The sequence below is a fragment of the Sapajus apella genome, unplaced genomic scaffold (assembly GCF_009761245.1).
Source record: "Sapajus apella isolate SASKATOON/1434 unplaced genomic scaffold, GSC_monkey_1.0 scaffold15, whole genome shotgun sequence".
Taxonomy (NCBI): Eukaryota; Metazoa; Chordata; class Mammalia; order Primates; family Cebidae; genus Sapajus; species Sapajus apella.
Window position 1 is genome coordinate 23518590 of NW_022436955.1, and position 27046 is coordinate 23545635.

General features: G+C 42.0%; 1 pseudogene across 1 annotated transcript in view; it reads left to right on the top strand.

The window, feature by feature from the left end:
• The first annotated feature begins 404 nt into the window (after nt 1-404).
• The window catches only part of LOC116555846, a 78421-nt pseudogene continuing 51779 nt past the window's right edge, over nt 405-27046 (top strand). Inside the window, exon 1 of the transcript XR_004270697.1 lies at nt 405-468. The product of XR_004270697.1 is annotated as a calcium/calmodulin-dependent protein kinase type II subunit delta-like (transcript). The remainder of the gene's footprint in view (nt 469-27046) is intronic.

Below are 27046 nucleotides of genomic sequence, written 5' to 3' on the forward strand. Positions count from 1 at the left end.
GGCTCTGTTTAAGTTTGTTATTGCTGTATAGGAGTGCTTGTGATTTTTGCACATTGATTTTGTATCCTGAGACTTTGGTGAAGTTGCTTATCAGTTTCAGGAGATTTTGGGATGAAACGACGAGGTCTTCTAAATATATAATCATGTCAACTGCAAATAGAGACAATTTGACTTCCTCCTTTCCTAGTTGAATACCCTTTATTTCTTTTTCTTGACTAATTGCTCTGGCTAGAACTTCCAATACTCAGCTAGTGCTCGACTTACGACCACGATTGCGACTGGCAGACCGGTCACAACACGATTTGGTCGTAAGTTGAGTAGGCTATATGTACAGTTGAAATGGTGCACACGGAGATGGTAGTGCTGCTGGAAGCTGGTCCGCCTGTCGTATGCCCAGCTTGGCAATGTATGCGCTGCCAAACGCGGAGCAGTCATGCCTAGCGATTGTGGTTGTAAAGTCGAATGGTCGTAAGTTGCATAGGTTGTAAGTCGATCAATACCTGTATTGAACAGGAGTGGTAAGAGAGGGAATCCTTGTCTAGTGCCAGATTTCAAAGGGAATGCTTCCAGGTTTTGCCCATTCAGCATGATATTGGCTGTGGGTTTGTCGTAAATAGCTTTCATTATTTTGAGATAAGTTCCATCGATACCTAGTTTATTGAGAGTTTTTAGCATAAATGGCTGTTGAATTCTGTCAAAGGCCTTCTCTGAAACTACTGAAATAATCATTTATTTTTTTTGTCTTTGATTGTGTTTATGTGGTGAATTACGTTTATAGACTTGTGTATGTTGAACCAGTTTGCATCCCTAGGATGAAGCCTACTTGATCGTGATGGATAGAAGCTTTTTCATGTGCTATTGCAATTGGTTTACTAGTATTTTATTGAAGATTTTTGTATCTATGTTCATCATAGATATTGGCCTGAGGTTTCCTTTTCATGTTGAGTCTCTGTCGGGTTTTGGTGTCAGGATGATGTTAGTCTCATAAAAGGATTTGGGAAGTATTCCCTCTTTTTGAATTGTTCAGAATAGCCTCAGAAGGAGTGGTACCAGCTACTCTTTGTATGTCTGGTAGAATTCACATGGGAATCTATCTGGACCTGGGCTTTTTTTGATTGGTAGGCTATTAATTGCTGCCTCAACTTCAGCCCTTCTTATTGGTCTATTCAGGGTTTTGACTTCTTCCTGGTTTAGGATTGGGAGGGTGCAAGTGATTTCTTCCAGGTTTACTAGTTTATGTGTATAGAGTTGTTTGTAGTAATCTCTGATTGTAGTTTGTATTTCTGTTGAATCAGCGGTGATATCCCCTTTACTGTTTTTATTGTATCTATTTGATTCTTCTCTCTTTTTTATTAATCTGGCTAGTGGTCTATTTTGTTGATCTTTTCAAAAAACCAGCTGCTGGATTAATTTTTTGAAGGATTTTTTGTGTCTTTATTTCCTTCAGCTCTGCTCTGATCTTAGTTATTTCTTATCTTCTGCTAGCCTTTGAGTTTTTTTGATCTTGCTCCTTTAGCTCTTTCAATTTTGATAATAGGGTGTCGATTTTAGAATTTTCCTTGCTTCTCATGTGAGCATTTATTGCTATAAATTTTCCTTAGACACTGCTTTAAATGTGTCCCAGAGATTCTGGTACATTGTGGCTTCATTCTTGTTGGTTTCGAAGAACATCTTTATTTCTGCCTTCATTTCATTGTTTATCCAGTCAACATTCAAGAACCAGTTGTTCAGTTTCCATTAAGTTGTCCAGTTCTGAGTTAGTTTCTTAATCCTGAGTACTAATTTGATTACACTGTGGTCTGAGAGACTGTTTGTTATGATTTCCATTCTTTTGTATTTGCTGAGGAGTAATTTACTTCCAATTATGTGGTCAATTTTAGAGTAGGTGTGATGTGGTGCTCAGACGAATGTATATTCTGTGGATTTGGAATGGAGAGTTCTGTAAATGTCTGCTAGGTTTGCTTGGTCCAGATCTGAGTTCAAGTTCTGGATATCCTTGTTAATTTTCTAACTCGTTGATCTGTCTAATATTGACAGTGGACTGTTAAAGTCTCCCACTGTTTTTATGTGGCAGTCTAAGTCTCTTTGTAGGTCATTAAGAACTTGCTTTATGTAACTGGATGCTCCTGTATTGTGTGTGTATATATTTAGGATCCTTAGCTCTTCTTGTTGCAGTGATCCTTTTACCATTATGTGATGCCCTTCTTTGTCTCTTTTGATCTTTGTTGGTTTAAAGTCTATTTTATCAGAAACTAGGATTGCAACTTCTGCTTTTTTTTTTTTTTTTTGCTCTCCTTGGCTTGGTAAATCTTCCTCCATCCCTTTATTTTGAGCCTATGTATGTCCTTGCATGTGAGATTGGTTTCCTGGATGCAGCATACCGATGGGTTTTCACTTTCTAATTTGCCAGTCTGTGTTTTTTGATTGGATCATTTACCCCATTTACATTTAAGGTTAATATTGTTATGTGTGAATTTGATCCTGCCATTTTGATGCTAGCTGGCTGTTTTGCCCATGAGTTGATGCAGTTTCTTCATTGTGTTGATGCTCTTTGCCATTTGGTACGTTTTTGGAGTGGCTGGTACTGGTTGTTCCTTTCTGTTTAGTGCTTCTTTCAGGAGCTCTTGTAAGGCAGGCCTGGTAGTGATGAAATCTCTCAGCAATTGCTTGTCCATAAAGGAGCTGGACTGTCCCAGGTCCATCAGTGCTTGCTGTGAAACTCTCAATCCAGAGCATTTCAGATTGCTAGTTTTTGCGGGGGTACAACCCACTGAGCCAGATCACCTGGCTCCCTGTTTCAGCCCCCTTGTTTTTTCAGCTGAATGGCAACTCTGTCTCCCAGGCATTCCAGGCACCAACTGAAATGCTGCCCATTTCATATATATGAGTTTTTGTGCAGCCACCCCCTGCGCCACCTGAAACAGCCATACTGGAGACTTGTGGTGCTTTTCTGCCCGGGAATCTCCTGGTCTGTGAGCAGTAAAAACTCGTTTGGAAATGCGTCCTCGCTGGGAACTGCACTCCTATTCGGCCGTAGTGGATCGTCTCCTGTTATTTTTATGGGACAAAATTAAGAGTCTTAGCAGCAAAGCATGACTCTGGTTGACTATTGTTTCATGATGTCTATAAGAGAACTCAGAATACAGAAGACTCTCAAACAAAATTTGTTGAATAGAACACACGGAATTAAACAGTAAAATAAAACAATCTTTCCAGGAGAATGAAATACACTGATGATAGTTGATATATTTGAAACAATGTTTCAGAACAAGAAGCCACTATGTTTTAGAATAAAAGAAAAAGGAGAGAAGAAGACAACTCAATGAGGAGAAGGAAGAGAAGGCACAAAACAAGGAAAAAAGTAGTATATTAAGAAGAAGGAGAGAAAAACGAAGAAATGGAGGATCAAAAGATGAGTTTCCACCCACAAGAAAATGGGTTTCTCTGCCCGACTGTGTATGAGAGCATTGGTGTCCTGAAAGGGAAAACCTTTAATGAGGTGCTAAAAAACCCTTCTTGGCATTAATTAACAAGATCACTAGGCTGCCATAATTGCAGAAAGATAAATCATCAAGAGATATTTCTTAACGGAAATGCAGGTCATTACAAAATATTATTTAAAGTCACATTTACATATAAAAGAATCAAATGGATGTTGTCCCACGTGGCACCCACGTCCCCTCCCCTCTCCATTGTGCTCCATGCACACAAATCAGCACACAACTCCAGGTAAGCCAAGGGCCTTGAAATCTTTACAGAGCATCCTCCCAGAGGGGCTTGATGGATGCAGAGATGTGAGAACCGAAGGAAACCTCTGCGGGCAAAATCTCAGGACTGAAACACAATGTCCCCACCTGATTAACCACCACTTATGTTACTAAATGCCTGAATCCCTCACTTAACTGGGGTCTCTGTGAGACCACTGGCCTTGTTCTTTTTTTTTTTTTTTTTTTTTCCTACATTGTGTTCTTAATGCTCATCCTGTACTAGGACACTCAATACATGTATATTAAAAGCATTCATCAATTCTTCAGGACTCAGCTAAAAGCTGCCTCCTTTCAGAAGGTTTCCCCTATTTCCCAGTCTCGATGTAAGATCTATATCCTGAGACGGTATGGCACCCTATGCTCTCTTGCATGGTAGGACTTAGAGAAGCAAACAGCAATAATTACAATAGCAAAGATATGAAGCAACCTAAGTGCCCATCAATGAATGAATGAATAAAGAAAATGGTACATATACACTATGACATATTATTTAGCCATAAAAAAGGATGAAATCTTGTCATTTTGCAGCAACATGGATGGAACTGGAGGTCATTTTGTTAAGTGAAATAAGCCAGGGAAGGAAGGACAAATATCACATATTCTCACTCTTATATGGGAGCTTAAAAAATGGCATAGAGGTAGCGAGTAGAATGGTGATTATCAGAAACTGGGAAGGAAGAGGATGACGAGAAGTTGGTTAAAGAATACAAAAAGGCCAGGCATGGTGGCTCATGCCTGTAATCTCAGCAATTTGAGAGGCCGAGGTTGGTGGATCATGAGGTCAAGAGATCAAGACCATCCTGGCCAACATGGTGAAACCCCGTATCTACTAAAAATACCAAAAAAAATTAGCTGGGTGCAGTGGCACACGCCTGCAGTCCCAGCTCCTTGGGAGACTGATGCAGGAGAATTGCTTGAACCAGGGAGGAGGAGGTTGCAGTGAGCTAAGGTCATGCCACTACACTCCAGCCTGGTGCCTGCTGACAGAGTGAGACTCTGGATATCCCAATTACCTTGATTTGATCATTGTGCATTGTATACAGGTATCAAAATATTATCACATATATTCCCAAAAATATATACAACTATTATACAACAATAAAAGTAAATAAAAATAAGTCATGCTGCTACTACATATCTTTGAAGTGAATGGATGTTATAGAAATGACTACATCTGTGTTCTTCCTTCCAAAACCCACAGCCCCAGTCCAATCATGAGAAAAACACAGGCCGAAAGCCCAGTCGAGGGCCATTCTATAAATTAAATGACCATTACTCCTTAATGTCAATGTTATCAAAAACAAAGAAAGTCAGAGAAGCTGTCACAGCCAAGAGGAGCCAAAGGAGACAAAATGACTAAATGTAATGTGGGATCCTGGGTGGGAAAGGGAGACTAAGAACTAAGAAAATCCAAGGAAAGTAGAGAGATCAGTGAATCATCATGTATTAATATTGATTCATCAATGGTGACAAACAGCTACATTAATGCAAAGTGTCAAAAACGGGAAATGGGTGCGAGGTACGGACACTTCATCTGTACTTTCCTTGCAACTTTTTCACAAATCTAAAATGACTGTAAAATAAAATGTTTAAGAAAACAAAATTTTGAACAAATAATAACAAAAAACAAGGCCCCCCATGAAAGCCCTGGGGAGGGCTGCCATTGTTTACAGTGAGAAAGGCATCCCTGGGAGTTAAGCACACAAGCCTGGCTTAGGCTACACCACCCCACGTCTTTTTTTTTTTTTTTTTTGCCATGGTGGTTGGCTGCATTCATCACCCCATCATCTACATCACATAGTTCTCCTAATGCTATCCCTCCCCTAGCCCTCACCCTCTGACAGGCCCCACTGTGTAATATTCCCCTTCCTGTGTCCATGCGTTCTCATTGTTCAACTCCCACTTATGAGAGAGAACATATGGTGTTTGGTTTTTTGTTCTTGTGTCCGTTTGCTGAGAATGATGGTTTCCAGCTTCATCCATGTCCCTGAAAAGGACATGAACTCATCCTTTTTTATGGCTTTCTAGTATTCCATGGTACATATGTGCCTCTAGACCGGATTTAAGTGAGGACCCTGGGTATGACGCCCAGTGCCTCCCTCACCAATATTTGCCAGGTATCTTGTGTGTCCCATTGATAGCAGCATTTCTATTATGGCCATTGTTGCTTGATGCTCTCTGATAGGAGGACAGAATCCCCTGCTTTGAAGTGCTAAGTATCACCTGGGGGTTCTTGTTAGAATGAAGATTCCTGGGTTCCACCCAGAGATTTTGACTCAATCTGTCTAAGGTGAGTCTAATTCATCTTTATTTTTAACAAACCTTGGAGGTTGTTCTGGTTCAAACATTCTGATCAAAACTGATGTAAAAGGCTAAGCCTGTTGTGAAGTGTCATTCCTTCACTTCTTTTTCCACATTTAGCACCATGATGCTAGGTGCCATGTGCTTGGCAAGTAGTTGACACTCAATAAATATTTGATGAAAAAATGAATGCATGCATGCATGAACTGTCAGGCTCAACATCCTAATTTTTGTGCTATTCAAGAAGACTGACATTGGGTGTCATGCTTAGGGAGCCATTGCTGTTAGGGAGACGCAAACCATGGGGAATTACATCAACAAATGATGCCCACCAACACCCAAGATCTTTCTGTGTCCAGACTGTGACCAAGACCCAACATGGTGGGAAAGATTTTCTTTTTAAATGTGAGATGCTTTTTAAATGTGAAAGGGCTCCCTGCCATGTGTTCTGAGTCTCAGATCATTTTGAGATTTTTTCTTTTTCTATTTTGTAGACTCAATTAGGTGGGCCAGTCTTCTGAATCAGCAGCTCAGTAATTAGTCTGGTTGCATTTGCAGGTAGAAAACTGGAGGCACTTTTTCCCCCCACAGGCAGAAAGGTGCATCTGTAATTAACTAATTGCAGGCTGACACACACCTGCTATAGAGGCTAGACACACGCACACATACACATCTTAATATCCAAAATGTAGTCTCTGACCTAGGTGGCAGGAAAGAAAGACACAGAGGATATATGCTCTGAAGAGGTGAGATGTTTGAGTAGAGAAAACCTCCTCTTTCAACAGGGACTCCTTCAGAGGTCATCCTTTGTGCGCCCTCAGGCGCAGAAGGACACATGGGAAGGTGGAACATTCCCTTTTCCCAGAATTCCTTTAGAATGGCCGTCATTGTTTAAGTTAGAATATTGTCGGTTAATTGTTGGCTCCCAAAGAAAAATTATGAGCAGGGGAACGGTTCTGCATGGATTTAGTGTATTTGAATAATTTAGACCCCCGCCGTTAATTTGACAGGATTGTTTTTCTCTCGCAGTAGCCTGCTGCTACAAGAATTAAAACTGTCGGGAGTACAAGGGGTTGTGCTGAAGCTTAGTAATGAGGTTTATCAGTCAATAAATGATTTTATGCAGCAAATTAAACTGTAAATTTTGTTTGGGTGGTAAATATTTAGAGAATAAAGATATCTGGTTAATGAGGAGGGCTGTGTGTTTAAAAAAAGAGAGAGAGAGAAAAAAGGAAATGTCAACCTTTTAAATCTTGAATGTGGTTGGAATGGGATGACAATTTGCTCACTTACAGCTCTCTCTCTCTCTCTCTCTCTCTGTGTGTGTGTGTGTGTGTGTGTGTGTGTGTGTGTGTGTGTGTGTGTAAATAACAGAATGCCTTCATTGTTTTGTATTTAAGGACCCACTGGAAATTCCTCCCATCCTTTACTTCTGCCTACCACCAGAATGAGGTAATGCTTCTCTCACAAGGTTCTTAAAAACAAGTAAGAACATAGATCTATGAAAACGCTCATGAAGTAATACAGTATCTGGCCCAAGTTTCATTATTTTTTTTCTATTATGATTTGTTTTTAAATGCAGATTCTCCAGAGCCGTGCTTGCCAATATCATTGTCTCTCATAACATGTGGCTATTGACATTTAAATTTATGTAAATTAAAATTACATTAAAAACATCTAGTTTTCACGGTTGCATTTCCTGCATTTCTGGTGTGAATGGTTACATATGGCTAGTGGCTGCTGTATTGGACGGCACAGATATAAACATTGCCATCACCACACAGAGATATGCTGAAGAGGGCTGCCCTGGAGTCTTTCTGATAACTTGAGCTGGGGCACCCAGGAATCAAGGGATACCTGGAATAATTAAATTGGTACATAAATTTTCTTCTTATCATTACTATGTACATTATGTATCTGTATGTATATAAAAAACGGTATAACTATAACTCTTATTAAATCTGTGATTTCATACGTATCTTTACTTAGCACAAGGTTTTTAAGTAACGTAAAGTAAAAAAAAAAGCAAGTCAGTTTAAAGACTATGTTAAAGAAATACATATTGCTTATGATTATTTAGCAAAAATCTTAAAGTGGCATATAAAGGAATGACTAATGTTTGAAAAATATTGTGTCAATGGACATCAAGGATGGGGAAGCGTAAGAGGTGAAAGAAAGAAGAGGTGAAACTTCCTGAGCATGAAAGAAACATAGCGGAGTTCAGAGGGAGAGGTAAGGATGCTAAAATCAGACGTTTTCTTTTTGTTTTTTGGAGGTGGAATCTCACTTTGTGGCCCAGGCTGGAGCACAGTGCTTATTATTCACAGGTGCAATTACAGTGTACTACAGACCTGAACTACTGGGCTCAAGCAATCCTCCTGCCTCCACCTCCCAAGTAGCTCAGGCTAAACGCACAGGCTGCATGCACATTGCACCAGGCTTAAAATCAAACTTCCAGTTTTGCCCTGGGCTGATGCAGACCATCATATCATCACTTATTAGAGCTACCTGAATCCTGTACAGTCAACGTGTCCTCCCTATTACAGCTCGGTCCTTTGTGGCATTTCCAGGAATCTCATTCGATACGAACTCACTGTATGTTTAAGATCTCTGGAACAAGGTCCCAGAAACTCTAGGCAGTAGCCTACAGATCCCAAATATGACTGATACTTGCATAGAGACGTCGCAGGTCACAAGACAAGAGTGAGGATTGGGATGTTGCAACCTGACTCCCTGGCTCCCCACATTGATAGGTCCAAAATCAAGTCACCGTCAATGGGACGGGTCCCTCTGCCCTCTTTTACCCCATGTGGCTTGTTCCAACTACCTTCATCTTCCTGTCCTAGTCCACCAGCCACTTTCCTACTGTCTGCTCAGAGGACAGCCTTCATGTTGGAATCTGGCATTCTGAGACCTTGGTGACCTTGTACTATAATCTGCTCAAAAGAAAGTCACAGGAGACTAAAAGAGACCATCGTCATCTTCCAATGTTCCAATCATAATCAACTTGGAACAGTGGAAGAAAGGTTGATAAAAAGAGCATTGATGAGGGTATGATCGTGGTCTAAGTGAACCACAGGGTTTAGCACCAAGGAGGCACCATTGCTATCATTAGACCTGCAGGAACAAGGGAAGTGGGGAGGGGTTGTAGGACACCTGGAGGGAGAGAACCACCTAATGGATTGCTGTGATCATAAGTGAGGGACACAGCCACTTCTGTTGACCCGCAGGGAGGGACCCAGAAGAATAAACACCACAATCACACATTTCTCTGTTTTCCTCATCTCCTTACCAATTCTTCCATGGTTGAACCCAACTGAGAGCCAGACAGCAAGGATTTTATTGATGAATCCTGCCTTCCAGGACAGGGAATGGGGTGCAGAGGGGTGGGTTGTCAGGGAGGAGCAAAGGAAAGGGAGGCGACCAGCCCACTTGTTCCCCCTGTTCAGGTTGACTAAGCCTCGTTTTTTCTCCAGGTATGGGTGAAGGGGGTGCTGAGGCCACAAAGCTTGTGCTCTGTTTGCGCCACAGTGTCCTTGCAGGAGTTTATTCTCAATGGGGGCTCTCAGCTCTAGGGCATCACTGATTGTTTGGTGGTCTGAGAAGCACCTTTATATCCTGTCTCCAAGAGGCGGAATGCATTAGCTAATTGCCTGGCTCCTGTGGAGCTTGGCCGTAAGACTTGGGAGGTGCCAGGCTTTCTCTTCCGCATTGTAATCTAAAAACCCATACCTCAGTGCACCCACTTCCCTAAGCTCTCAGGAAATAAGGCCTCTAGGCCATGTACAAGTATCAATGCTTTAAAAGCAGGTAAGAGAAAACCCTACTGCAAACGTGCTTGAATGCTAAGGAGGTTGACTGGGTCACATAATTTGAAGTGCAGAGGTCCTCTGGACCTCAGATTCTGGCTGTGCCTCCTCAGTCTGTCCTCCTCCCTGTGCTGGCTTTAGTCTGACAGCCAGGACGGCCGTAGCAGGTCCTGGCCTCTCTCTGCATACAACAATATTCGGATGAGAGGGGCACTCGAAAACAGTTCTGTTGGTAGAAAAAGAACGGGAGTCTCAGATATCACTATACATTTTCTACTACTCACATTTAAAAACGTAAAAAAGGAACTGGTGAAATTAAATTTACTAAAATATATTTTCTTTAACCCAACATATATGTTGGGTTATGTAAAATGCCAGCATTTCAGTATGTGATCGATAGTAAAGTAAAAAAAAAAAAGAAATATTTTACAATCCTTTTTCATACTAATTGTTGAAGTGCTGATGTCAATTTACATTCACCACATTTCAAGTGCTCAGTAGCCATCTGTGTCTAGAGGTTACCTTGTTGGAAAGTGTAACTGCAGAGATTTCTAGAGGAGGGAAGAAGCCTCCCCCACAAATTGTGACTTGTATCCCAGTGGCACTATGGAGTCACATGCCTTTTATGAAACAATCACTGGATGGGAGATAATTTCCTTAGGACCAAATCAAGCCCACCTTTGCTGCTGTGGTTGGAGGCATATGGGCTACCTAAGAAGATGGGAAACAAAATGTAAATTTAAAAATAGAATAAAATGGGTTTCTATTAGGAGAGGTGTGTTGTACCATTGGATGGTCTGCCAACAATGTCCGTGAGAGACTGGCTTCTCTGTTAGAGACTTTCATTGTCTCCTGGATGCAGGGTCTGTCCATTCTCTCTTAAGTCCCTTTCTTCTGAAAGAAGAGATCTCAGAGGTTTGGGAGTTGGGGAGGTTTCCTCCTCTTATGGATGCAAGAAAGCTGACAGTGATGTAACAGATCCTGCCATCCAACTCCACAGAGATTGATTTAAGAGGCATCTGCCTCGTGGGGCTGATGGGGCCTTTTTGGGTTTAAAACTGCTTTGTCAAATAAACCCTATCCACTGTTTAAGCAGCTTCTGTGCCCTTAGAATACAAAGGAATCGGAATCAAAATTCAGGTGCTTTCCTGTAGGACTGGGAGAGGCTATGAAGTGTCAGCACTCTGAGTGAGGGATTGTGTAATAATAACAAGTTTACCAATAATTAAGCACACACTAAATACTTACAGGATCCCCAATTTAATTTTCTAAAAGAAAGTAATGAGTAAAAGAATGTGAGGTGGAAGCAAAGGGGCTTATGTTCTTTATTCAAGAAATATAAGTCATTAGATTTCATTTGCTCAGTGTTCATCCTTGTGATAAAGACAAATATTCGGGAGTTGGAGCAACAGATTGTGGAATGCTGAATGTCCTCCGAGCATTGATATTGCAAGGGCTTGTTACTCAGGAGATGGAACTTAGGCACAGCCTCTCTGACCCTGAAGCCAGGGCATTGCTGCACTTAGGTTAGAATCAAGAACCCGCTGCCCCCACCCCCCTCCATTCCCCACCCCCGAGCAAAGCACATGGTCCTTAGGGATATTGATTATTCCTCTGTGTCCCTAGCTAGGTCAAGGGAAGATCAGGCACAGAGAAAATATACATTGAGTAAAACTGAAGCTCAGACACACATCTGACCATTGTGAAAGCATGAACTTTGCTTTCAGCAAATCTGGGTTTCATTTAGCAATCTATCACTTTCTCATTACATGATCTTGGACAAACGTCACGATATTTATAAGCCTCAGTGTGCTCATCTGTATAACAGGGATAGTGCCTACCTCATGGTCTCAGGGTTCGGAATAAACGAGATGATGGAAGTCAAGCAGTTTCCACCGAGTTTGTCACATACAGCCAGAGCTCAGTAAACATTAACTATTCTTAGTACTATGTTATTAATATTCACTACTTTTGCCACAAAAGCAATGATAATGAAGCCAAATCCACTGCATACAAAATACTTTACTCCCTGTGCTTCAAGCCTTTTGACAACAGACTAACTTTTATTCACCATTGCAAGTGACAAAATAAATAATAATAATGTACTGGAGAAAAACAAGAAGAAAATAAATATTCACCGAAGGATGAATAAGTAAATGAATTCATGGGTAAGATGATATGGGAGTCGCTATGGGTTGCATGAAGAAAGAAGGTCTCCCTGACAGAAGAGAGACTCTAAAGTGAGTTCTTAAACCAGGCATCAGCACATTTTTTTTTCTGTAGAGGGCCAGATAGTAAATATTTTCATCTTCATGGGCCATTCCGTCTCTGTCATGACTACTCACTTCTGCCACTGTAATGCAAAAGCAGTCACAGACAATACCAAAGGAAGGAACATGGCTCTGTTTTAATAAAACTTTCTCTTTTTTTTTTTTTTTTACAAAAACAGGTGGCAGGTCAGATTCGGCTCATGAGCCTTAGTTTGCTGACCTCTATCCTAAACAGAACTCCTGTATGCTGTGCTCCTGACTGCTGTGCAATCAATCACTCTCCCCTTTGCCATCCTGTAGCCTTTCGTTCATACATCTACTACAGACAGTACATACTGAATAGTTTTCTGGTGCAACATGACATGTTTACCACCTGCCATATTTACCTTTGATTTTAGATGAGGAATCAGGACCTTGCAGACTTCGGTATGGGCAAAGACTGACCCCTGGGGTGCTCAGCCTCCTTTGAGGTTACTTCATGATAGAAGCTAAAAGAAGAGACTGTCATTCTTGTGGAACAAATGATCCCAGATATTCCAGAAGAAAGGCATGCTTTACCTGGTAGAAATGTTACTGACCACACAGAAACTTAAGGCAGGGCTAGGGAAAATTACTCTTAGGGTACTGAGAGCCCCTGCTCCCACTTCAGCTCAGCACAGCCCAGATATTTCTCCAAAATCAATGCATGCACAATGAACCATTCTTTTGTTGAATATGGCATCTGTTAAACAGCTTTTAATAATTTTTTAAAAATTCTTATTTTATCTGGGAACATCTGTGGCCATCTGGACACTCTCCTTCTTGTATTTCACTTTTAAGTTGGATGCAACTATCAGATGTTTTTGCACAGATTCTGGGACAGATCTGGGAATCACTGAACAGACATCAATTATACCGATGTCATGAGGCATGTCAATCTCGGCAGGGAAAGTGACAGCTTCCTCATGATCAAACCAGCCAACCCCCTGCTTAATTTGCTGGTATTGTCAATAACAGCTCATGGTAGTATTCAGTATGAGCATATTGTTCTTCACATCATTCTTACTTGCTGATTTTCTTTCCCCCAAAAAAAGTGAATGTGGCTGGGTGCCATGGTTCACACCTGTAATCCCAGCACTTTGGTAGGCCAAGGCAGGCACATTACCTGAGGTCAGGAGTTCGAGACCAGCCTGGCCAACATGGTGAAAACTCATCTCTACTGAGAATACAAAAAGTAGCCAGGCATAGTGGTGGGTGCCTGTCATCCCAGCTACTTGGGAGGCTGAGGCACAAGAATGACTAGAATCTGGGAGGCGGAGATAACAGTGAGCCAAGATCGCACCACTGCACTCCAGCCTGGGGGACAGAGCAAGAAACAAAATATTTTTTTTTCAAAAAACAAAACAAAACCTGAATCTTCTCTATGGTAACTTCCCACATTGTGGGCATTGTTATTTCTAGAACTGAGTGCCCCTAATAGAAAGATCAATTCCTCCTTTAAGTATGACTTTAGGACCATGGAGACTATCAGCTTTTGCCTTGAACTATGTCATTTTAATGTTGCTTTTATTCCAGAAGCATATATCTCAGAATGTTTTCCAATTTTGACAAGTCCTGGGAAACTGATTTAAGCATGACTAGCAATTAAATAAATATGTAAGCCAATTCTACTAAGGGAGATGACTAGAGATCATCTATATTAACTTGTTTCTAGAGACCTGTTAGATCTCTTTGTGCTTTTTAAGGAGTTTGGTTACAGCTTTTGAAGCGGTCCTGTTTTCTATGTGCTTCAGTGAATCCTCTCATATCTTTATTTTTTTGAAATTAGGATACAGCCACATAATAAATCCCTACTCTAAGATTTTATACAGTTAGAATATTGATTTCACATTGTTTTATTTTGTTTTTGACTTTGCCTTTCTATCTTTCACAAAATAGACGATTTAAGTTTCTCAGTGAAGCCTTAAAAGTCATTTGATGGTTTGAGGTGAATTTGATGGGCTCTTTTATAATTTCCTAAATGAAGAAAATGTGGGAATCCACCCTCTGACGCATTATTGCTTAAGCACAAGAATGACTGTTCTGGCTTTTGATAACTAAACTCTCCTTTGCCCGTAATTTCAGGTCTATTAATCACCTATTTGAAAACTGCTTCTTAAAAAATTTTTCTACAGACTTCTATCCTTATGCATTTCAGGTTATGAAACACCAGAGGTTAGCAATGTCCCCTCCAGGACTTTTGGGGAGTGCCTTTTTTAATGTTACATACCAGGCATTCAATTGATCTGTCAACCCTAAAGTCAACGGGCAGTGGTTTATGTCATCATGATAGTTTTCTCTACAATGAAACAAAAATTGTGTTTGAGAACAAGAAAACTGTGTGGAAGTGGCGCCGAAATGGATTATGGGTTGTAGCCTGCTAAGACAGTCTTCACGCTCAATGCAAAGTGTGTCAAAGAGCCTATTTCTCCAAACATAAAGTCTCTGCGTTGTGTTTTCTCATCTACCAAAAATAACTGTAAAGTTTAGTATGCATTTTTGGATCTTTTCCCATCCACCCCCCAACCTTTTATCTGAGAAGATCTCCCTTCTGCGATCCATGAAGGGACCTCCAAAACCACATGGTGGCAAGTGAAGTCCCTATTCCCTCCTACAGTGGTCATGTACGTTTGCACCAAAAATTTTCACTTGCCACATGGGTCACTTGTCACTTAGTAGTCCAGCTAACTGCTTTCTACTACTTTCCAGCTAACTAACTAACTACATAGTTAGCTGGACTACTAAGCTCTTTCCCTGCTCAGGAAAATAAAATTGGGACATAAGCATTCTGGGTCTTAAGTTGTGGACACTGAGAATGTAGTTTGCTATGGCCTAGTCATGTTCGTACCACATACAGTGAGGCAGAGAAGGAAGATAGCAGAGAGAGGCCTGCAGAGAATTCAACTCAAAAGCTGATGTGATTGCAGGAAGGGGTGATTTCTTTGCTTCCGATGGCAACATTCCAGTCCTGGCTCCCATCCCTTGTATGCCTGGCTTCCACTTCTTCCCCGCGGCTTCTGTAAGACCCCTCTGCATCTTTCTACTTCACCCTCCTTTCCTTTTGGTTAATCTTATCTTTGCTACTAAATACCTTAAGACATAAAGATAAAAGGCGACGGGCATCTAACATACCTTGTTGAGCGAATGACTCAGATATAGCCAATACTTTAGTTTCCTTTGCCACGTGCAGGCTGGCATGGGATATGCACACAGCAGACAGGGTTTGCATTCTGAGAAATGCTATTGCAATAAAAGTTTAAATGGAGTGATATTATCAATAGGTCTTCAGGTAGTCCGTGTCATTTAGACATGGAGAAAAAAGAAAAATGTCTGAGTCCAAGCATGTATGATTTTAACTTCAGTGTGTGTGTGTTTGTGTGTGCTTGGGTGTACACATTTTAAAAAATAGTTTCAGATTTCTTTTTTTTTTTTTTTTTTTTTTTTTTTTGAGACGGAGTTTCGCTCTTGTTACCCAGGTTGGAGTGCAATGGCGCGATCTCGGCTCACCGCAACCTCCGCCCCCTGGGTTCAGGCAATTCTCCTGCCTCAGCCTCCTGAGTAGCTGGGATTACAGGCACGTGCCACCATGCCCAGCTAATTTTTTGTATTTTTAGTAGAGACGGGGTTTCACCATGTTGACCAGGATGGTCTCGATCTCTTGACCTCGTGATCCACCCGCCTCGGCCTCCCAAAGTGCTGGGATTACAGGCTTGAGCCACCGCGCCCGGCCAGATTTCTTAACTCTATGTTCATCCGATTGTTAGTTTAAGCCATCAGGCCTGCCCTCTTGCCCACAATACATACAAATGACTCTTTATCCATTTCCTCCTTCTTTTCCATCTTCTCCTCACTTCCGAAATGGCTTTATAAGAGCCTACGTGATGAAATAATTAATTTTGATTCTGCTAGAGGCAGAAAGTAAGGACCACAGAACTGGCTTTTCCAAAATAACTAGGTGATTACATGGGGCAAGGAACAATCAGGACATTTTGTAAAATAAGTGCTTTAGAGACATAATTTTATGTATTAAAAGAGCATAGTAGTTTGACCCTGGGAAGATTGAGGCTAGACTGTAAGAAGCCTTGATAGTTATGATAAAGAATATGGGTTTTAGCTCAAAAGCAAAAAGGTCCCGCAATGAATGGATAGACTCCAAAGACAGCCTCCAGTAAACTTCACCGTCCTAGTATTCGTGCCCTGGTGTGGCTACCTCCCATATTGCCTCTAGGCTGCTCCTGTATTCACTTTCACTAATAGAAAGCAGCAGAAATGACTGCTGGAAGCTTTCTCTTTTGTACTTTTGAGAGCCGTAAGTCACCATGTGAGAAGTTTCTCTCCATTGATGGAGAGAACACATGGAGAGGCCACCTAGGGAGGCTCCTTGCTGAGGTGCTAGACATGTAAGTGAAGCCTTCTTGACAATTCTATCCCAAGCCTCCCTCTGACTAGTGCTGCATGTAAAGTCCCAAGTGAGATCAGCAGAAGAATCTTCCAGTTTAGCCCTAGACAATCCAGAAGATTGCAAGGCATAATACAACGGTTTTGTTTTAATCCAATAAGATAACCAGAATAGGTCCCTTTGCTTCTCCCTCTGTTTTTCTGCATACCTTTTCTGTGTTGTCTTGTCTATTTCACTCACACCGGAATTCCTTCCACATGACGTTATTGCGTATACACTGTTACATAAAGGGTTCCTGGATCAGGCTTTTGTTAATACATTCTCCTATCATTTTTTTTCCCCCGCTCTTCCAGTTTCCCTTGGCTCTTTTAGGGGCTGCATGTATCAGGCGAATGTTGGAGTTAAAATACAAAGAGCAATCTCCAGGGAAGAACTATCATTGTGCTCCCGAACATTCTATGTCCCTCAGGGAAGTATTTAGCAACATCCAGCATTAATTTCCAAGGTAAATTGGCTTTTGGGAGTAGGAGTACAACATTCACAAACCTGGAGGGGTGGATTTTCTGATCAGCATGGCAAAGGATTCTTACCACTGTCCTCATATGGTATCCTGTCTCAAGTGACTTTCCATTCTCCAGATGTGCTGACAGTCTAAGCATAGGTAAAATAACATTTAAAAATACCAAGTATCTCTGTGGCCTAGGTCCTTCCTACTTGATCATGAGTTTCCACTCCAGAACAGGACATACGCCTGCTTCCATCCACCCACACACGTTAAGTGGTTCATTCTTCCTTCTCTATTCCATACTCCCCCCACCACCACCACCATCTGGTATCTGTCCATGTTTCAGCCCAGCCCTGCCCACTGACTTCCCGGCTGTGTAATCTTTGCTGATTTTCTTAATATCTCTATATCTCCGTTTCTTCATAAGCAAAATATAAAACACGAGCTTCATCTTAAATATGAGGTACTATAGTACAACATCTAATGCAGTAGTGGACAGCAGGAATTTCAGCGTCACACAGACTTTCACCTGCTTCCCACAACTACCTGGATAGACCTGGGCACACACTATTGGCTGTTAAGAGTCTCACTTTTGAATGAAAGGAAGTGTAGTCCCTATGAAGCGTTGGTTATGAAGCACAAACTCAATAATACATCCCAAACCCTGAGCAATATGTCTGGCTTCTGAGAAACTGTTCATAAATGTTACCTACCATTTTAGTATAAGGTTGCTGCTACTTTTTAACTGATAGATACATTTTGAAAATACTGTCATTACGGGTGTGTAGCGGGAGGAGGAGCCCAAATCAACAATGTGAAAAATATTTGACTTCATTTGGAGATCCCAAGACAAGAGGACAGAAATGAGATGGCAAAGGTGCTTCTTTATTTTTATTTCTTTATTTTTTTGAGACAAAGTCTCCTTCTGTCAACCACTGGAATGCAGTGGCACAATCACAGCTCATTGCAACCTCCGCACCCTGGATTCAGGTGATTCTCCTGACAGCCTCCCAAGTAGCTGAGACTACAAGCACACGCCGCCATGCCAACCTAATTCTTGTATTTTTAGTAGAGACATGGTTTCACCATGTTGTCCAGGATGGTCTCGATCTCTTGATCTCGTGATCTGCCCACCTCGGCCCCCCAAAGTGCTGGGATTACAGATGTGAGCCACCGCGCCTGGCCAGTGCTTCTTTATATACCATGTTGTTCCTGACAAAGACTTCATCCTTCTCTTCATAAAAAAAACTGTAACTGCAGCTAAACTTTCTAGGTGTGCTTCCTGATTTTGGAAGGAACCAGCATCATGCATGGTAAATGGGGATCAGCAGTATTTTCCCATGGACTTTCCTAGCTGCTTTACATAGTTGCGTCTTTACCAAATACTACTTTTTGAATACTAAAATGCTCAAAATCTCTTGATCAGGATGTTGAATTAGGAGTCCTAGGTTCAAGTCCAGGCTCTGTCACTTGGTGACTGTATGCCTTCAGACAAGTTATTTAAGTTCTCTGAGTCTTGGTTTTTCTCTCTTGCAAAATGGAGAGTACATGAATGAGATCAGAATGGGAATTAAAGTATTGTTAAAATGTGATTTATCTGGGGGCAATAAACTGCACCATTAAAGCAAGTGTTCCTTGGCATGAGCCTCCTAGATATCCCTGGCCAAGGACCTATATCTCCTGCAGAAAGAGCTAGCAAGGCAAAGATGACCTGTCCACTCTGCTTGGTTATGACTGCCTAGGAAATTACGATGAAAGGGGTTCTGAGGGTGCATCTGTCTGAACATTAGTGCTGAGATTTATTAGTGATGTCTGCCATGGGCATGGGGGGAGATATTACTGCTCATATATACTTTGCCACCTCAGGTGAGGGTACTCGCTTTGGGGCTAGCTGACTTGAAAAGGTCACATTTTATAAACTTAGGGGTGGAGAGTAGAGTTCTGATTAACTAGGTGACTTTCCCTCAGCAAGTGGGAAGCAGAGGAAGCAACCATTATGAAAGAGAAGCCACTATCTGCAGGCAGGCATTCTCCCTTCATTTCAAAATGAGCAGGCCCAGAGCCCCGGCCACAGCCCAGCTTCATTCCAACAGGTGTGAGAGACATTCACTCTTCACATTGCCCCAAAACTGCTCTGTCAAGCGTGACATTGAAGAGTTGACACTGTGCCAGCCCAGAAGCTCAGAAAGTCCTCTGCTCCTGTGGCTCAGAAAACTCCCCTGGCTGCCTGGTCCCATTTGCAAACACTGAGTTGCAGCAGCTAACAAGCTCTGACACAGGCGGCCAGCACAGCCATTCACAGGCAAAAAGCTCATTCCCGGGCTCTGCTGGCTTTGCCTGTGCCTTGTTTTTCTACCCTGGGATGAAAAAGCACACGAATGACCCAAGTGAAAAGCTCAAAGCTTTCTCAAACACCCAACTAAACACATGGGTCTGAGCATGTTTACTCTTTCATTTTCGTTTTGTTGTTTTGCATTCACAAAATCTTCAACAAGGTGTAAAGCAAGACGTTTGTTTGTAAAACACCCAAACGAGAGTGGCTGGGCTGTCTGCCTTCGTTATTTTAACCCTGGGATTGACAGCAAAAGACATAATATTTCAATAAAATAAAAGTATTGTCAGCAAAAAAAAGTATGATGACATACTGAGATGCACCACTATGATAAACTAGTAAAAAAAAATTGATGAAAACCAGAAACACATAAGACTGCAATTTAATCTTTTTATTTGAAATATAAATATTGTTACTATCAAGCTTGACAGTATAGAAAATGTGTGCCCTGCAGCCTTCTAACAAAACAAAATTTATATTTAAAACTTCCTGAAATAATACCTTTTATCCATAGGGTTTTGTCACATTGCAATGGCTCTGAGCCTACTGTATGGCCCTGCACCTTTAATTATTTTATGCCTAGAAGACACATTTTAAATAGAAGAGGCGGGTTACAAGAGTTTTGACAGCTGAAGCTGATTAAAATACTGACAACATGCACTCAATAGAATTCCCTGAGGTTTTTGTCAAAGACCCATAGGAAAGTTAAAGTATTTTTACCCACCAGCGTGAAACATTCAGGCCAGGCTAGTGTAATCCGCTGCCTGGCCCTTGCCAGAGAGACGTTCAACAAAAATTCCCTTTTTCAAATGTTGGAAGGCCGCAGACTGGAAAACCAGTCAGCTGATGGAGTTTGCTAATCTGTTTCCAGTTAACAAAGCGCAGGGCCTCTTTCCAAGGCCAGCTGTTTCATCTCATTTGCCGAAGAGGAGAAAAGCTGGATGGCTTGCTTATTTATTTATCAGTCTCTTTTACAAGGGTGTTACCAACTGGGCTGGTTTCCTGGATCACGGCTGATCTAGTCCCCACATTGTTTCTCATTAGGGAGTGTGACTTTTACAACTTCAAGTGAAAATCTAGTCTCTACCAATCCAGTTACTCCTGTTGCCTGATGCCCTGAACAGGGAGCTAGAAGTCACTGTAGTCAAGGTGCTATCCATCAGTGGAGGATATATGAAAGCGGAGGGTCTCTTGATATCTGAGACTTGAATTTTTATTGCTGGATGTTCATGAGTCAAGGAAAAGGATATGAACTAAACCAGCTCATGAACATCCAGCCCTAAAATTCAAGCCTCAGATATCAGGCGACCTTGTTTTGCAGAGCCCTGGTCTTAACCATGTTGCAACACTGCTCCCTTATCATCTTCTAAAACTTGTCCTACTCATCATTTATGTTGTCTTCTAGCTCTTTTTGAGAAGTCCCGGGAATGACCATTGTTCCATATTACAAGACTTAGAATTGTTAGTGAGTTTTCTAAGAAGCCAGAGCCATTAGATTGATGTATAAACTCCATGGAAGGAATCTGCTATTTTCTAATGAAAGTTGATTTTCTGGGAGATAGGAAGGTCAGCAGGTCACTGAGTCTGTTGGGGGCATCTTGAAATGGTGGTACCAAGTCCTGCACTAGGTCACCTTTCCTGAGGCTTCACAAATCACTCAGAGACCAAGCCAGTGCTTTGAGAATCTACAGAGCTGGCTCCACCCAATCACCTCTTCCTCTCTCTGGGTACGTCCCCAGAAATATCTACCTGTGCTTTTTCCTTTGGCCATGGTTTTTACACGTCTAGAACATTCTGAACAGTCTTCTCTGTGGAAAGAGAATGGACATTAGCTGCGGATCTTATTCACACATTGCTTTTATGATGTGATTGTCATTAGCATGTGGTGGCCAAATGTCTTCATTCTTGGCATTGGGCACTGTAGATGGTAAGAGTGTGCTCAAAGATGGCATCATCAGGGACCCCTTAGTGTAAGGACGCAATGGGAGCCCCCAAAACCTGCTAACCCAGGCCTGGACATCCACCACTCAACCTTTCCCTTAAAACTTAAACCCTGAGTAAAAGTGATAATCAGAGTTCCAGGACAGGGACTCAATAGCTAGGACCCTCTGTTATCGAGTTAAACACATGCCCGGCCTAGGAGTGGGAGAAGCTGAAGGAGGCCAGGGACGAGATGCAGTAATGGCAGGCCCAGGTGCTGCTTTATGCCATAGAGGTGAGTCAGCAGGTCAGCGATAATGTGTGTGAGCTACAAAGTGGCAGATGCTCACCTCTCACCCTCCACATATCCCTAGAATCTCCCCTGTGGCCTGCCCTAACCAAAAACATACAAAGAAAGAACTCAGGGAGATGGAGTTTAGCTAGCTTGATCTAGCTCACACACTGCAAAGTCATTACAGGCACACAGAGGTATTCGATGTGCCTCTGAATTAATAAGCAAAAGGAAAGAAGGGAAAATGAGAGTAAGAAAGGGAGAGGAAGGAGGGAGACAGGAAGGGAAGTAAGAGAGAAAAGAAAAAGGAGCAAAAATCAAGGCTATCTAACTGTTATAACGACATGGCATTCTGAACCCAGCATCTGACCCCGCCGACAGGCTTCCTAATTTACGTTGTTTTTCGGCATCTTTCTACTCCTTCATTCCCACCTCCTGTGAGCTCACTGTTTTCAGTCTTTCCCACAAATCCATACTCTTAGATTCTGAAACAAATGAACAAACAAACTAGAGTGTTAATGTGCTCCAAGATTCACCCCTAAGATAAGACAGAATTCAGAGTATTTGCTTTCACTCAGGGCTTAAATTTCAAGGGAAATGATGAGTGGTGGATGTCCAGGCCTGGATTAGCGGGCTACAGGGGCTCCCGTGACTTCCTAACATTAAGGGGTCCCTGAGGATGTTGTATTTGAACACACTTTTCCCATCTACAGTGCCCAGTGCCATGAATGAACACACTTGACCACCACATGTTAATGACAATCACATCATAAAAGCAATGTGTGAATAAGACCTGCAGCTAATGTACATTCTCTTTCCTTAGGAAAGACTGTACAGGATGGTCTCAGTCTAGCTTGAGAACTTAAGGAGTGAATTCTACTGATACCCAGCACTCTCTGCATATGCATACCATCATAAGCAAAGGATATACATAGTTCCTCTGATTGCTACCAGATGAATATCCCCGAATTTTTCAAATCCAGTGGAAAATGCATAGCTAGACCCTCCATACTTAGACCATTGTGGGGAAATCCTTCAAAACATTCAGAGATAAATACCACCCAGCAAGCTAACACTTCATCATTCTTTAGCATTCAATTCAAAGGAAATATCCTCCCCTAGATCCTCTCGACCCCTTTTCACCAGGTAGGATGAGTTCTCACTGTCTCATAAGTCTATTATCCATGCATTATTATACAACAATAAACATAAAGATGATGAGGAGGAGTATGGTGATTGAACATTTGCAAGCTGCTAAGCTGTAAGCTGCACACTTTCTGTCCATATTCTTATTTAATCCTTACAACAACCCTGTGAGATGGACCTTATTCTTCCCATTTTACAGATGTGAAAATGGAGACTCAGATCAATTAAATACATTGAAAAGTCCATACAGCTGGTATGCGGGGCAAAGCTGTGTGTCTCACAGTTTGGGGAGTTTTATGTCTTCAGTGCATATGAAAACGTCTGGCTCACAGCAGATGTTCGGAAAGAGTTCGATAAATAAGGAAATATTGAATGATCTGCTGGGATATTAACTCCAATCTTTCCCCATCAGCGAGTTTATTCCTGGTTCTCTTTATGAACAGGTCACCTAGCAATACTAAATTTGAAATAAATTATTTTTCTCCTTCATTTAGTACTAGCTACATAGTTTGTGAGGCCCAGTGCAAAATAAAAATGCAGAGCCTCTTCAAAAATTACTAAGAATTTCAAGAGAGTGAAAACAGACTTAAACCACAGGTTGGGAGCTTTCAGCACAAAGTCCCATGCAGCTGCACAGATCACACAGACACCCCTGAAGCCAGTCCTGCCTCCGCCCAAGGCTGGAGATACTTTGGCAGGGGTCTTTCACATGGAGTTGGGGGTAATCCCAAACTGGGGCATACTTTCCCATTCCCATAATCTGTTGTTTCTGACCCAAAATAACTGCCATGTTCAGGACCCAAGAGGAAACCACCATGCTGCTTTTTAGACTATATCCAAACATGCATGGTCCTGATGTTGCAGAGAAATCCCCAGATACCTCCAAAAATGGGTAAGGGCCAACCCTGAAGATAGTGGGAGCCATGATATTGGTGGCCACTGCCATCTGATCATGATTTTCAAGAGAACTTCAGGGGTTTGCTCATCACTTAAACAAAAGGCGTGATGTGGTTTAAAGACCCAGCTGCCACAGTAAAACTCATTGCTGAAATTTGGGATGTGCTATGTGTCTTAGACACAGCGACAGTGGCCAAGCTCTTGGTGGTTTTCATTTGTTACTTAGGGGCCTAATAAGAAAAATTTGGCTTCCTCATGCTGAATAAAGTGGGACAGGGACTCAGACTTTATCCAGAACTCACTGACCAACTCTCTTTTCCCAGGAGACCCATCAAACAAACGAAAGCCAGAAGATCAAGTGGGGAAAAGGACCACAAAAACATTCAAACACGATCAATCCAAAAATGCATTTTTCCCCAGTACGACTTGCTCTGTATCAGGCAAAGTCTGGTCCTCGTGTGGGAGGAGGTCACAGCGGGCAGGGCTAGGAGAGACAGTCTGAGTGTTCCACTGGCTCTGCTTCAGGCTGCCTGGGCTAAAACTCCCGCAGCATGTTCCCAGAAGGGACATCCCTGGAGTGCCTGTGTTGCCAATCCACCCAGGCCGCCTACACACCCCAGAGAGAACACAAAAACATGTGCTGTAGTGACACCCTTAATTCAACTAATTCCAGGGACTCTTCATCCAAACAGCATTATGGAATGGGTACTGAATTTCAAACGAGATGAACATCTCTGGTTTTTTACCATAGAACTTGAAATCTCTGGAACAGCAACATACAATAGGGATTGAGTTAAATGGACTGATGGCCTGGCACACTCTGGGTGCAAAGCAAACATCTGTCTCAATAAGAAGGCCTCCGATAACCTGTAAAGTTGTCATGAAGGGGCGTGTAACAATGTTGATTTCTAATCCCAAACTTTGCCAGGCTAAGGGCAAGAAAGACACGGATGTTATATCCACAGTAGAATAAGAACAGTTGCTTGCAATGGGATTGGTGTTATATTAGATTCTAAGAAATCAATGTCCATTCCATGCCATCCCTATACATTTTCCAATGCTAATTTGTCTCATCCTTGAGCTCGGTGAGGCTGCTCTGAGGCCCAAGACTTAAGGGGTCTGCTCTGGATCATAAAGCTTACTAAGTCAGAAATGAACCGCATGTCAGTGTATTGCAAAACTGCAGCGCTTATTCCTACACAAATTCACCCTAAAGACTTCAGCACAAAACGTCAAACCACCCCAGCCCTGTAATCTACAAAGGGGAACTAGCACTAGAGGTGAGCTGCCGTTCCCACCGGTCATCAGCTGCTTCGTACGCAGGAATCCCAGGCTCATTCCACTCCTTCACTGTTTGCAGCTTATTAGAAGCCAATTGTTTGTGAAATCCCAATCGATGCCCGAGATAATTCACATCATCCTTTCTTGCATCTGTTTTGCCTCATCTCTTTTCATCTGAAACACGATTATTATTTTGCTTTTGGTTCCAATTATGAAAAAAAAAAAAAAAAAAGATGAGCAAGGAGTAGGAAACAAGTTTCGTGACAGATGAGAAGAGAAGCCCCTTTACAAATAATTGGTCTTTGAGGTCTTTAATTATTTTGGTCTAACTTAAAATAACTAGGTGAGGGGAGATGTCAGGGGATTTAGCCTCCAAAGACTCAGCCAGCTCGCGGAGGTATTGGAGGACTGGTTAGCTTTGAGAACTCCTCCTGGGCTTGCTAAGTAGATCATCTGGGGAAGGTTATATTTAGCAAGACCACCTAATTCCAACTTGCTCGGTTTTGTGTTTGATTTGGGACTAGATGTCCTACACTCCAGGAAACTCTTCCATCCCAGGCAAATGGGATAGTCACCCTCGTTAGGCTGGGGTAAAGAGGGCAGATGAGAAAGGGCAGGGAAATGACCTTAGCTGGCATTTTAGCGCAGCAAACGTGGGCCTGTATCTATGCTCTACAAACCAGACCTACTCTTGCCTCTCTCAAAGTTGAGAGGGTATCCAGCAGGGGTAACAGATATTTTCAGATGTTTTCTGGAAAACTGCAAAGCAATATGGCTTATAATTTAAGAAATGCATGAATCACGTTTACAGGTTAAGAGGATCTTCTGTGGTGGACTTGGAAAAAAAACAGCCTTCCACTCAGCAGAGAGATTTGATCTGAGCTTTGAAGAATGAATAAGGCGTTGAAGAAAAGGCACAGGGGAAAGGGCACTCCAGGTGGAAGGAGGGGGAGGGGAGAGCTGGAGGCAGGAGGGAATCACTGACCCAGCAGGGCTGGAGCAAACCATCTTTGGGGTAAAAGAAGGTGAGGCTAGAAAGGGTCAGCAAACATTTCCTATAAAGAATCAGATAATAAATACTGTAAGGCTTGTGGGGGGACACAAGCCTCTGTCACAACCACTTCGCTGCTGCTGAAGTGCAAAAGCAGCCACAAGTCATATATCCACCAATGGGCACTGTTGCTGGATTCCAGTAACATTTCTTTCTGTTTACAAAACCAGGTGGGGGCCCATATTCGGCCCCCAGGTCATAGCTTGCCAATTACTCATCTAGAAAAAAAAAAAGAAAAAACCCGTAGGCAGCAAATCTTGTTGGGCTTGAAATGACTTCCTAAGAAATGTATTCTATAAGCATTAGGAGCCATTGAAGACAGCAAAGGAACAATTTTCCTTTGAACTTTAAGGAAATATCAAGAAGTAGAAGTTGCTTTTAAGTATATTATGCATTCTTCTCTTTTAAAAGCTTATAAAAGCAATAACTAAGATAATATCAAGTAGTTACTTTATTCCAAGGACTTCACCTGTATCATCTCATTTAACACAATAGTCTCAAAGCAAGATGTTTCTCCTTCCTTGTATTCCCATGGGCTTGGAGTAGGAAAATCTCAGCTACTTTATGTACAACCAGAGTTGACTTCTACAGCTCAGCCAGTTGACCAGAGGCTCAGAAAGTCAGCAGGCTCCCTGACATTCATGAGTCAGGTGGGTCAATGCAGGAAGCACCTACGGGTACCCTAGGGAAGCAGGGACTAGGATAGAGCTTGGTTGTTAGAGTTTGGAATCAGCTACAACTAGTGAATATCAAGAATGAGAGACAAGCGAGGCACTTTCTACCATTGGTGGGCACTTGTGGTGTTTTCTTATTTGAGCTATTACAAAGACTGCCCCTGTGAACATTTTACTGCGTGTCTTTCAGCTCACATATGTCCACAATTATGTTGGATGTATATTTCTTAGATGTGTTTCATACCAGCATGTTTGCCAGACACTTGCCCATTTATTAATCCCATAGATGCATGGTATCCCCTCTGGCTATATACCCCTTTAACCAGAAATCCTGAAGGCACAAGTACTGAACCATGCCCCCAGATCCCAGTGAGGCAGAAATAG